Raw genomic sequence first — 13,658 nt, forward strand, 5'->3', positions numbered from 1 at the left:
TTGTCCCGGCAAGTGTTCTCACCAGGGCCTTTATACAGTGGGAAGGTGGATGAACGCAGTTACGGCACCTCCAGAGTTGAATGTATGTAATGGCAATAGGTTCTGGGTTGTGCTGGGGGGTCTATTTATGCTGACTGCTGGGAGATCTATTATTGTGGAGGCTTCTATTGAAGCTGGTGGTGTCTTATCTTGCTTGGGGAATCAATTGTTGCTGGAACGGATCTACAGTTGAGGCTGGGGTCTATTGTTGCTGGATTGTGCATGGTCTACTGATGCAGGCTGCTGGAAGATGGATTGTTGCTGGCAGGGGTCTATTGTTGCTGATCTACCAAGAAAATTACTTAGCACTCCCTGTTCTGTATTTTCTAAAGGGACAGTTCTGGGAAATGGGTAGGGGGAGTAGACAAGGGATGGTGCTTGGAGGTGGGTAGGGGGTGAAGACAAGGGGTGACAAAGGGGGAGTATCTGCACCTATTTACTGAGATAAAAAAGCCCTGGTTCTTACTGAGAGCGAATTCAAATGAAAAACCCTAATTTTTTCTAAATACATTTGTTGTGTGTATTCTTGTTGAATCTTAGTGTGCTTTGTGTATTCCTTCCAAATCTGTGCAGTAATCCAGTGTGAAACTTTGTCCCTGTGCAGCACCTTCCTGTAATAAAGACCAGTCACTGCTGCTCTCTCTCTGTGTGCAGGGTGACTGGTCTTGTCTCCACCCCTTCTGTTTTTTACTGCAGTCAGCCTGTAGTGGGTGGAGCTGCTGAGCCCCTCCCTCTCTGCACAGGCTAAGCGCTGCTCACTGATACTTTTACCTCTGTGCAGGAGACCGTCAATGAACCCTTGGCACAAAAACTTGAATTTAAATACTAGCTGCCCAAACCAATTCTGATACTTCTCACATGCATAAATCAGCATTTTTTATAGATAGAAAATTACTTGGATCCCCCAAACATTATATTTTTCTGAAAGCAAAGGAGAAAAAAATAGTGGTTGTTGCAATATTTTTATATTACATGATATTTGCAAATCCAACACAACAAACACTTTACTCCTGCGCTAGGAAAGGACTCAGTAGACCCAATAGGAATGTTCTGGAATTTTCTGGAATATGCACTGCTTGCTGGCCTCAACAGACCGGGGTGGTCCAAATACACTGGATACAAATGGAGAAACAGAAAAAGGTTGCAATGACCTAGTGCATTATCGTTTAAAATAATTTACTGAAGAAACAAAATAGGTATCATACTCAAAATGGACATAATAACACAGGCATGTCAAACTGAACAAGTTGTATGATCCAAACAACATCTGAGTATATACGATGGAACCCTGGATGACCAACTGGCTAACGCGTTTCGAGGACACAACCTCTTCCTCAGAGAAGAGGTTGTGTCCTCGAAATGCGTTAGACAGTTGGTCATCCAGGGTTCCATCGTATGGACTCAGATGTTGTTTGGATCATACATGTTGTTCAGTTTGACATGCCTGTGTTATTATGTCCATTGTGAGTATGATACCTATTTTGTTTCTTCCATGATATTTGCGCAGAAGTTTATCAAGCACAAATTTTCAGGAAAAAATACACTTTGCTCACAAACACAATATAATACAGATTTTGTTGGGTACAATATAAAAGATGATGCTATGCCGAGTAAATAGATGCCTAACATGTCATGCTTTAAAATTGCTCACGGCCATAGAATGATGACAAATTACAGTGCCTAAAAATTTCCATAGGTAATGCTTTAAAAGCCTTTACAGGTTACCAGTTTAGAATTAAACAGGAGGTTTGGTGCTACAATTATTGCCCTCATTCACGGTGATACCTCACATGTACGGTGCAATCACCATTTACATATGTGTGTGGGACCTAAGCCTGCATTTGCACGTGAGCGTGGGAGGGCGGGGCTTTACATTTTTTAAAATTGTATTTTATTTTAAGTAATTTTTTTTTTACACTGTCTCTTTACATTTTTTAAAAATCAACTTTATTGCTATCACAAGGGATGAACATGATAGCAAGGGCCATGACAAGTACACTTTACTTTGAGATTTGGGGTCTTTAAGACCCCTAATTTCTCCTCAGCACTCAAAAACATCTGATCAAACCGAGATTGGCTGGTAATGTCTTGAAAACAACAAAGCAAAACCAGAAGTGACCAAATCCTCGTAGCTTCTGGTTTCATATACCATAGAGATGATTGGGGAATGGACGTTCTTTCTTCACCTCAATGTTCAGCTGGTGCAACCGCTCACACTGGCCAATTAATGGTGGAACCCGGAAGGGTAGGGGGGCCCTTCCGCTGCGTGTAAAAGTGATTGAGTGGCTGTATAGCCACTCAGATTGCTTTTACTAGAAAGAATTGCAGGCTCTAAAAAATTATCATGGCAGCTGCAGCTATGATCCTGGTACAACCACATCCACCCAAGGATGTATAGGTATGTCCTAAGGGCAGGAAGTGGTTAAATCTATTCCTCAATAGCCACAAATTCTACTTTATGTGCACCAGATGCCTTTGCAAATCCAGATATCACCTTGTAAAAGTAGCAGTTATATCATCGCATCACATAGGCTGTGCAGAGAGCAGTGGGACGGAACCAAGCAGGTCCCACCCACTACAGAAAACTACAGGAGGGGGAGGAGACAAGACCGATCACCCTGCACAAGGAGAGCGAGCAGCAGTGACCGGTCTGAGTTACAGGAAGCCAAAATGTCACACTGGATTACTGTACAGATCTAGAAAAAAATACACAAAGCACACCAAGATTCAAGGAATAATACACAAGATGAATGTGTATAGGCAATATTTACTTATCACGGGGTCCAGCTTTAAATTCTTTCATAAAAGAGTTCCAGTAAAGAGACCCTGTTATGTCTCTAAAAATATAAAAGCTTTACTCTTTGCAGCTCTTTCTGTATGTCACAGATCTGCAGCAAAGCTGTTCTGTTACTTGTAGTTCTGCAAACATGTGCTCTGTTCCTACCTTGTCCTGGCACAGGACAGAGAACTTTAGGCATCGTCTGGTATAACCATCATCTGATTGATATAATCAGCTATGTGGCCAGTCCCAACCCTGCTCTTTGAGCAATAGGTTTCCTTCCTAGTTGCAGCCCTTATTCCAGTAAGAGCTCCTTGTTCCTGAGACCCCAGTGCACTCCTGAGACCCCAGTGTCTCCAGCATACCTGTAGCTCCTGTGTCCCCTGCACCCCCGGTATACCCTATGTCTCCATTGACCCTAGAACATTCCATGTCCTTTGTCACCAGTGTTCCAGAACCTCTGTTTGTCAAACTTGTCTGACCACATTTTTTCCCGGCCTACCATGACCTCTGGCCTGTCCTCATTTACGAGATTTTTTATTCTGTTCTACACCCTGGTTCTTTTCTAGGTCAGCTTGGGTGTGTCCAAGGAATGCAACCTAGATGGTGAATAACAGGCAGCTCCTTGGACTCTGCTCTTCAGCTCAGACCTCAACCAAATGAACAGACAGTCCAAAATCCTCAACCAGGCAAGACAGAATTTAGGACAATTTATACTCAACTCTCCTTCCTCCCCTACATTCCTGCCCTGGAGCCTGAGAAAGCCTGTTCGATGTTTGACACTTCTAGGAGTGTCAGTTACCTGTGTCCCCTGCCATATGCTGGTTGCCTTCTAAGACCCTCAAGTCACTGCTGAGCCATATAGTGATGTAGGAGATCGGAGAAAGGAGTCAGCGTATGGTGGGGAACCAACACACCCAAAATCGGCAAATATCAAATAGGTTTTCTGAGGCTGCAAAGCTAGAATGTGAGTGGTAGGAGCCATTGGAGAGGTGAGCATACAATCTGTTCATTGTTTATTCTCTCTTTTTTTTAATTACACTGTTCAACAAATTTTTATTTTTTGCCAGTTTTGGAAACAAAAGGATCCATTTCTTAATGAATTTCACATTCTGAGTTCAAATATAACAATGAAATTTGTCAATTGGCTCTAGTTTTTCTGTAAACGGAAAGTTTTCTACTATAGGCGTAATGACTACATAATGCACAATAATTATATAGATAGATGTCTTTCCACAAATATAAAGCAAGTGATATTGACTACATAACAAAGCCTAAATGGCATAATATATTGCAAAGGATTACCAAGAAAAATTATAGCCATAAGCTAAGTTGAATCATTTTAATACTTAAGATTCTCACTAGTTTTGTCTTCAGTTTGTGTCGGTTTTGCTTCTCTTGGCTTTTCTCTTGTATTCGAGGAAAGGGCTATCTCTTACAACTGCACGTGACTACACGCTTCAGGTTCTTCCTCACTTGACTCAACCACGAAGGATTCTGGTGCTTTAGGAATTGGTAGCCCCTCTCCATGAGGAACTGGACGTATTGCCGATGGAATATTTGGATAGTGCACAAATAACTTTTTCTTCTTATTTAGCCCTTTTACAATTGGAGGCACCATACAAAAGTAACAATTACTAACATGATCTGTTGGCTCTCTCCAAATCATTGGCACAGCGAAAGGCATAGATGCCTTTTTTCCATTCAACCATTGCTCCAGTGCCATCCCACAAGAATTGCAGCATATATGTGGTGCCCAGCTCTTGTCCTGGTCTCCTATCTTGCAGCCAAAATACAAGTTGTAGGCTTTCTTAATCATTCCTGTTATCCTCCTTTTTTGTGAGATAAAAGTTATTTCACCGCAGATATAGCAGAAATTATCTGCTTTATTCACACAAGTTCGAGGCATTACTGAGTAGCCTATATAAGCATAAAACGAAATGTAAAGACGCTGTTGAACTACAATCAGCTACAGATACTGCAGCTTTTATGCAGTGAAGTGATGCAATTAAAGGCTAATATTGCATCATCTCAGTATACATGCAATTTTCTATTGGTCACCAGTATCAATTGCGCAATATGCAGCTGAAGTTGCATCATAATTTTGAATGGCTTACGTCATTAGATGGGTGAATATATCATGGAAACTAGAGCCAATCAACATTTTTTAGGGTCATTTTCGTTTTCAGCACCCCAAAATTATGTAAGATTAGCTAATTTTATGCCCAAAACTTTTTACCTGTTGAACAGTGTTATCAAAGGAGAGGTGGACAAAAGGATGGATAACATAGTTGCAACAGTTTTCAACAGCACTTTCATGGAAGCCTAGGGTTCCTCCAGAGGTTGCTAGTGGTTCACTTACCAAAATATAATTGTTTTTAGCAGGGGTTTCCCTGAGATTGAAAAGTTATTTCAAGTGTTTCTCTGTGTTGAAAAGGTTGAGAAGGCCTATCCTAGACCAAGAGCCCTAAGGGGATAAGTAGTCACATGCACTTGTTGCCATTTAAGGGGTATTTGTATGATTGGAATTGTGTATTCAAAATATAGCTCTAACTGAAACCAGACAGAACCACCTTTCTCGACCCTTTACCCAAGGGGAGCTCCTAAAATAGTTTTCAGGTCTTAGGGAACTCTTACTAAAACCAATTATTGGGAGTCAGTGGGAAAAATGCCCTTTACATTGCTGGTCAATAGGATGAATGCAACCTTTACAGTGGTGGTCAGAATGCCTCCTTACAGACAACTAAAATCTGAAATCCTTCTATCTTGCTCCCTGGTCTCCTCCTTCCACGCACGACTGCAAGACTTCTCCAGGTCCTCCCCCATCCTCTGGAACTCACTACCCCAATCCATCAGACTGTCACCTTCCCTCCTCACCTTCAGGCGCTCCCTGAAAACCCACCTCTTTAGGGAAGCCTACCCCACCCTCACCTAACAGCCGTTCTCCTTCATTCCCCCCACCACTCCATCCCCCACAGCCATTTCCTCCTGTACCACTACTCCCTCCCTTCTAGATTGTAAGCTCGAAAGAGTAGAGCCCTCTAACCCCTCGTGTGCTGTTTGTAGTTGCTGTACTGTTTCATGTATTGTCCCCCCCTCTATTGTACAGTGCTGAGCAAACCCTTTGGCGCTATATAAACTGTAATAATAATAATAATAACGAAAACAACAAATTCATTCATATTCATTCGTTTGCGACTTCAGAGGGTTTTGTAAGTTCCATACTAGGCGTCACACTCTGTATTGTGATTGGCCAAAGTCGCAAAACTTCAAAGTCACAAGCAAGTCACATCAAAGCTGCAAGCAAATCACAAGCAAGTTCAACAAAGTCGCATGCAAGTCACATCCAAAATGCCGAAATAGCATAACTATATAGCAAATTAATGTGAATCTTCCGAAATAACGTTCGAAAATGTGAATCGATTCTAAACAACCAATATACGAAACAAATCCAAATATATGAAATTAATTCCAAAAACTAACCATTCTAAAATGACAACATGAAATGAATGACTTAAAGTAATACTAAAGCCTTTTTTTTTTTTTTTTTGTTAAATAACAGGCATGTCTATACTTACCTGCTCTGTGTAATGGTTTTGCACAGAGCAGCCTGGATCCTCCTCTTGTAGGGTCCCCCGCTGGCGCTCCTGTCGGGTATCCCCACAGCAAGTAGCTTGCTATGGGGGGGGGGCACCCGAGCAGGCACGCTCCCGAGCTGCTCCTCTGCTCAACCCGCCCCTACCCTCTCCTGATTGACTCACTGGCTGTGATTGACAGCAGTGGGGGCCAATGGCTCCTACTACTGCCTCAGCCAATCAGGAGTGATAGTTCCTGGAGAACTGAGGCTCTCATAGATATCGCTGGATAAAGAAGGGGCTCAGGTAAGTGTTGGGGGGGCTGGGGGGTGCTGCTACACACAGAAGGTTTTTGACTTTCGTGCACTTAAAGTGATACTAAAATCTTGTTTGTTTGTTTTTTTTTTAATAACAGGCATGTCTATACTTACCTGCTCTGTGTAATGCTTTTGCACAGAGCAGCCTGGATCCTCCTCTTGTTGGGTCCCCCGCTGGCGCTCCTGACCCTCCCTCCTGTCGGGTATCCCCACAGCAAGTAGCTTGCTATGGGGGGCATCCGAGCAGGCATGCTCCCGAGCTGCTCCTCTGCTCAGCCCGCCCCACCCTCTCCTGATTGACTCACTGACTGTGATTGACAGCAGTGGGAGCCAATGGCTCAGCCAATCAGGAGTGATAGTTTCTGGAGATCTGAGGCTCTCATAGATATCAATGGATCAAGAAGGGGCTCAGGTAAGTGTTGGGGGGCTGGGGGGCGCTGCTACACACAGAAGGTTTTTGACCTTCTTGCATAGAATGCATGGATGTAAAAAAAACCTTCAGCCTTTAGAACCACTTTAACGAATGACTCTGAAACAAAAAAAAGAAAAACACATTTTTCCATCATGCATATCTCTACCTGGAACTTTACAGGCACCACCAGATGAGAGGTCAGTCAGTCACAGCTCAAGGAATCCCTAGCAGACCATGCAGATTAGAAATGTCAGTGTGACGGGAGTAACTTTGGGTGGGGGGGCCCATGGAACCTAGCTCACTTTGGAAAGGTGGGGAGACCCCTGTCTCAGCCCCCCATATCCCTAATATGTGTAAGTCACCCTGTGCCTGTTGGGGGTACAGGGTGATCTGTCCTAATATTGGGGTGGGGGGTTGTTGATTGTTTAATGCCATGTGGTTGGATCCCATTGTTCTATTGTGTGTCTGGTTTTGGAGCAAACTATTATGGGATGTATGTGTTTATGTGTATTAGCTTAGTGGGGGGTGTCTCCAGCGGCCCTCCCTCCTGATGGGACTGTCTGCTGGTGTGAAGTTTGAATACCTGTGTGTCTCTCGTTGCTAAGTGCAGATTACCCCGCCCTGTGTCCTTATGCAGGGAGGGGGGATTGTCCCCTGAGTGTATAAAAAGCCAGTTCGAGTTTCAAATAAAGAGTTCCATGTTCAGACAGATTGGTGTTGTCTAGTCTTGTTTGGTCAGCTGTGGTGTCTGTGGTCGGTGTTCAGACGGGGAAGCAGTATTATAACAGAACCAAGCGCAGACTGGGTTGGTTCTGTTACAGTCACACACTATAGTATTCCCCAACACTTCTCCCCTGGCAGCTACAGAACAGGTTATGTAAGAAGGTAAGGGGTAGAGGAGCTGGGACAGCACAGACAGGAACTAAACACTCCCAGAAGAGAAGAGGGCTAGGATGTGTAAAGAGGGAGGGCGGCTGTGCTAGTGAACCAACATTTTCAGAGGCACATTGCATGTGTATAAAGAATAATTAAGGGGAAAAAAGTTTAAAATACTTGATTTTTCTTTGCATTTACCTAGAATTTTCACATTGGTGACAGGGTCTCTTTAAAGTGAACAAAAGTCCATTGCTTCTACAGCCTATTGCGCCCTGTAGGTCTGAGTGCTAAATACAGACTTATCTGCTGCATGTCTCGCTGTTTACTTTTCCAGAGCCAGCTCTTCTTTAGGTATGCTAAAAAAAAAAATAATGAACACATAATGAGGTCAGATTCTGGGTGGAGCGGATTCTGAGATCATATTTTGGCAGAGCCGTTCCATCTGTTCATCTTTTAACCACATTATGGCCACCTAGCAATCTCCCATCACAGCCTGACCAATCATAACCAAGAAGACAGCCAGACGTGTGACTGAGAACGATGATTAAAATACTCCAACTGCCATTTTCCATCGTCCATATTTTATCAAATAACCTTCGCAATCTCTAAAGTAGATCTAACCCCAATCACAAACATCTCATAGAAGCTTTACCACAAGAATGTCATTTCAAAAGTCATTCTAAATCTGCAGATTTCACTAAAGTAATCATTGGAGATCCTGCCATTAAAGTCCTTATTCAGGCACTTCCTGTTATAGGGTCCTGTCTCCCAATTGCACTTCTGTATCGTCACCCTGTCTCCCAACAAAGAATACAAGTGACCGTACATACTGAATGTTGCGTCAGCAGGAGGAGATCAGCGGCACTGAGACGTAACAAAGGATAAAAAAGAAAGGTGAAAACAAGGACTTAACTTTTAAAAAATGATTATTGATTGTAACACACAGAGATCTATTTATAAAATGTTCGTGTAGGCTGGACAAATTTTCCCCATATTTTCTGCAATAAATTATTTCCCATGATTGTAAGCTCCATCTAGTGTCAAAATTATGTAAAAATATCCACATTTTGACCACTAGCTGGAGATGATGCTCTTAGCAATTAATCTGTTACAGAATACAAGGGAAACTTCGTCCAGCTGAACGAATGTACGTGACATTTGCCCAGTGAATGCTTTATAAAGAGAGCTGTGAATGTCATTCGGTTGGAGTTTTAATCAGCTTTATTTGCCTTGTGAATACTGTACGTAATATATAGTACGTCAGAGCACAAGATGGTGCTGGTAATTTACCGGTCAGTCACAATTTTATACCTTACCCCCAAACACAACCTTACTTCCCAACCACAAACATTCCCCCAAACTAAACTTTACTCTCCAACCACAACCATTCCTCCAAACTTAACCTTACACTTCAACCACAACCATTCCCTAAAACTCAACCTTACTCTCCAACCACAACCATTCTCCCAAACTAAACTTTACTCTCCAACCACAACCATTCCCCAAAACTAAACCTTACTCTCCGACCACAACCATTCCTCCAAACTCAACCTTACTCTCCGACCACAACCGTTCCCCCAAACTAAACTTTACTCTCCAACCACAACCATTCCCTAAAACTAAACCTTACTCTCCAACCACAACCATTCCTCCAAACTCAACCTTACTCTCCAACCACAACCATTCTCCCAAACTCAACCTTACTCTCCAACCACAACCATTCCCCCAAACTCAACCTTACTCTTCAACCACAACCATTCCCCCAAACTCAACCTTACTCTTCAACCACAACCATTCCCCCAAACTCAACCTTACTCTTCAACCACAACCATTCCCCCAAACTCAACCTTACTCTCCAACCACAACCATTATCCCAAACTTAACCTTACTCTCCAACCACAACCATTCCCCCAAACTCAACCTTACTCTTCAACCACAACCATTCCCCCAAACTCAACCTTACTCTCCAACCACAACCATTCCCCCAAACTCAACCTTACTCTCCAATCACAACCATTCCCTAAAACTATACCTTACTCTCCAACCACAGCCATTCCTCCAAATTCAACCTTACTCTCCAACCACAGCCATAACCCCAAACTCAACCTTACTCTCCAACCACAACCATTCCCCCAAACTCAACCTTACTCTCCAACCACAACCATTCCCCCAAACTCAACCTTACTCTCCAACCACAACCATTCCCTAAAACTAAACCTTACTCTCCAACCACAACCATTTCCCCAAACTCAACCTTACTCTCCAACCACAACCATTCCCCCAAACTCAACATTACTCTCCAACCACAGCCATAACCCCAAACTCAACATTACTCTCCAACCACAACCTTACCCCCAAACACAACCTTACTCCCCAATCACAACCTTCACCCTACACACAAACACAACCTTACGTTCAAACCACAACCTTAACCCCAAACGCATCCTTAACCACAGCCACAACCTTACCCGAAGCCACAATCGTATGCCCAACAACAGCCTTACTCCCTACCATAACCTTACCTCCCAAACTTAACCATACCTCCAACAACAACCTTATCCCAAATCACAAAAATTCCCCCAGCTACAGCCTTATCTCCCAAGCATAACCTTACCACAACCATACCCTCAACCACAACCTTATACCCAAACACAACCTTATCTCCAAACCACAACCTTAACCCCAAGCATAACCCCACCTCCAACCAAAACCTTATCCCCAACCACAACCTTACCCCCAACCACAATCGTATGCCCAATAACCACCTTACCCCCTACCACAACCTTACCTCTCAAACACAACCTGTCAGGAATTGACTGGCCAGCAATGGTGGGACTCACCTGCCTTTTGATCTGCAGTACCAGGGCTGGCCAGCGGATGCTCCCAGCAATCAGAGACTCAACTTTGCAGCCAGCTAACACCTGGAACTGATTATGCTGGGGTATTTAAGGGATGGCCAGACCCATAGACTCTGCCTTGGTGTTGTGTTTGTCCTGGGCCCTGTATCCTGTTTCTGTCCTGCATCCTGTTTCTGAACCGCTGCTGACTTCTCCTGCTCTGATCCCGGCTCGCTCCTGACCATCCCTCTGTCTGACCCTCTGTACCACGCTGCTTGCTACCTGTTCTGATCCCTGGCTTGTGACCCTGACCATCCCTCTGTCTGACCCTCTGTACCACGCTGCTTGCTACCTGTTCTGATCCCTGGCTTGTGACCCTGACCATCCCTCTGCCTGACCCTCTGTACTACGCTGCTTGCTACCTGTTCTGATCCCTGGCTTGTGACCCTGACCATCCCTCTGCCTGACCCTCTGTACTACGCTGCTTGCTACCTGCTGAACCTGGCCTGTGACCCCGACCAATCTCCGCTTGCTCCCCCTGTACCTACCTGCCCTATTGATATTGACCCGGCCTGCCTGACGACGCTTGCTTGTATGTACTGTTATCTGTGGGTGGTTTGGTTTGGTTGCACTGTATTATGTTTTAGTATTGCACTGCGTTTATGTTTGTATTGTTAGTGTTAATAAATTATATTGTTTATAACATATCTGAGGTCTGCGTTTCCCTGCGTCAGCCACACCTCTGGTCACACCTGGGAGCCCTGACACAACCTTCCCCCCAACCACAACCATACCCCCAACAGCAACCTTATCCCCAACCACAAACTTATACACAACCATACCCTCAATCAGAACCTTACCTCCCATACACAACCTTACCCCCCAAAACAACCTTACCTCCAACCACAACCCTATCCCCAACCACAACCTTACCTCGCATGCACAACCTTACCCACAACCTTACCCCCAATCACAAACGTACCCCCAACCACAACCTTATTCTCAACCACAACCTTACCCCCAACCTCAACCTCACATCCAACCACAACCTTACCCCCTAACTCAACCTTACCTCCAACCACAACCTTACCTCCGAAACACAATTTTACCCCCAACCACAACCTTATGCCAACCAATCTTACCCCCAACCACAATCTTATCCCCAACCATAACCTTACCCCCAACCACAACCTGATCCCCAACCACAGCCTTACTACCAACCACAACCTTACCCCCAACCACAACCTTACCCCAAACCACAACCTTACAACCCAAGAACAATCTTACCCCCAATCTCAACCTTATCCCAAAGCACAACCTTATTCCCAAGCACAGCCTTACCTCCCAAACACAACCTTACCCACAACAAGAACCTTATCCCAACCACAGCCTTACCTCCCATATACAACTTTACCCCAAACAACAACTTTACGCCCACACATAACCTTACCCCCAACAACAACCTTATCCCAACCACAGGCTTACCTCCCAATCACAACTTTACCCCCAACAACAACCTTACGCCCATACACAACCTTACTCCCCAACTTAACCTTACCTCCAACCACAACCTTACCCCCCAACTCAACCTTACCTCTAACCACAACCTTACCTCCCAAACACAATTTTACCCCCAACCACAAACCTATCCACAACCACAACCTTATCTCAACCAATCTTACCCCCAACCACAATCTTATCCCCAACCACAGCCTTACTACCAACCACACCCTTACCTCCTAAACAAAACCTTACCCCAAACCACAACCTTACAACCCAAGAACAACCTTATCCCCAAGCACAACCTTATCCCCAAGCACAGCCTTACCTCCCAAACACAACCTTACCCACAACAAGAACCTTATTCCAACCACAGTCTTACCTCCTATATACAACTTTACCCTCAACAACAACTTTACGCCCACACATAACCTTACCCTCAACAACAACCTTATCCCAACCACAGGCTTACCTCCCAAACACAACTTTACCCCCAACAACAACCTTACGCCCATACACAACCTTACCCCCCAACTCAACCTTACCTCTAACCACAACCTTACCTCTCAAACACAATTTTACCCCCAACCACAAACCTACCCCCAACCACAACCTTATGTCAACCAATCTTACCCGCAACCACAATCTTACCCCCAACCATAACCTTATCCCCAACCACAGCCATACTACCAACCACAACCTTACCTCCAAAACAAAACCTTACCCCAAACCACAACCTTACAACCCAAGAACAACCTTACCCCCAATCACAACCTTACCCCCAAGCACAATCTTACCTCCCAAACACAACCTTACCCACAACAAGAACCTTATCCCAACCACAGCCTTACCTCCTATATACAACTTTACCCTCAACAACTTTACGCCCACACATAACCTTACCCCCAACAACAACCTTATCCCAACCACAGGCTTACCTCCCAAACACAACTTTACCCCCAACAACAACCTTACACCCATACACAACCGTACCCCCAACTCAACCTTACCTCTAACCACAACTTTGCCTCCCAAACACAATTTTACCCCCAACCACAACCTTAATCCCAACTACAACGTTACCTCCAAAACACAACCTTATCCCTAAATACAACCTCCATATAATAAATAATATACACATACATTGCAAATATATACTCCTTAAATATATAATACACAAACACATTGCAATCTATAATCCATATAATTTTATTGGATGGGTGTGGTGAAAAGTAGTGCCATCATCCTAAATTGAGCAAAAATAGAAAAAGACCCTTATTTTGGATCAGCCGCTCTTGAGAGCAGTAGGGGCAGCACTTCCTT

The sequence above is a fragment of the Staurois parvus genome, unplaced genomic scaffold (assembly GCF_062004578.1).
Source record: "Staurois parvus isolate SC_StPar_1 unplaced genomic scaffold, SC_StPar_1.0 ptg000348l, whole genome shotgun sequence".
NCBI classification, from domain to species: Eukaryota; Metazoa; Chordata; class Amphibia; order Anura; family Ranidae; genus Staurois; species Staurois parvus.